Source organism: Fulmarus glacialis, unplaced genomic scaffold (genome assembly GCF_000690835.1).
Source record: "Fulmarus glacialis isolate BGI_N327 unplaced genomic scaffold, ASM69083v1 scaffold1784, whole genome shotgun sequence".
Taxonomy (NCBI): Eukaryota; Metazoa; Chordata; class Aves; order Procellariiformes; family Procellariidae; genus Fulmarus; species Fulmarus glacialis.
The window spans coordinates 45,474-46,460 of record NW_009207246.1 but is presented as its reverse complement, the minus strand read 5'-3'; positions in this window follow the sequence as shown (position 1 = coordinate 46,460).

Below are 987 nucleotides of genomic sequence, written 5' to 3'. Positions count from 1 at the left end.
CGCACCTTTGCACTTTCATGTCTCTTCTGTGCATCCTTAAGGTGACGGCTTGAATAGCTTCAATAGGTTCCCAAAGAATACAGTTCCTACTCTCTCCAGCCCACCCTGTTCAGTCCAAAGCCCACAGCAGAGGTAGTACACTCAGCCACAATGTAAACAGATGCAACCCAGATGAAACCCCTCAAAGACCCTGCTTCAGTCTGAGTAGAGCCTTTTTTTTTAGAGTGAAGTTCTTTTGTCTGTATTGCAATGAATCCGCAATTTATAATAATTCAGATTATTAGCAAGACTACCAATTAGACCAAATCTGTTACATGACTTTAAATGGCTCAGATTCTACTAATCTAATCTATTAATAAGATTCTACTCTATAGAAACCATCATTAACAATGGCAGAGACAAGCATCTCTCGTCTCTGCTCTTACAGGACCAGTTTTTTTAGGAGATACAGGGGAAGAAGCACAATTTGCTCATTCTAATCTGAAGTATTTATCCACATCAAGTTACCCTATCAAACCTTAAACATCCCAGCCCAGATCTGAGTCATGCAAATATACTAAGTCTTCTGCAAACAGAGACAAGACATAATCACATTCAAGTTAAACCAGTTGAAATTTCTGGAAGAATGCCAGTGTTGGTGAAACTTTGGAAGAGAGCTCCCCTGGATAAACGAACCAAAGGCTACATTAATTCCAAGTAGCTTCCCCACCATGATAAAAGATACATCACTCATTTTCCTACACTAATCTTTACCAAAATTCTTAAAAATCAAGGAATTAATAACTAGTTAGGACTCCAGAAAAGCAGAGAGTTGATCCTGTATAACCCCTATACTTCAGACCAGTGCCAATTAAACCACGGCACTGACAAGTGTTGCACACTATTACTCCAACTTGCATGACAGCTCATTTGTTTCAATGAGTCTGCTCTTGCCTTCAAATTATCTATGGGAAGATAGAAGACACCTACCACATGGCCTACCCACTG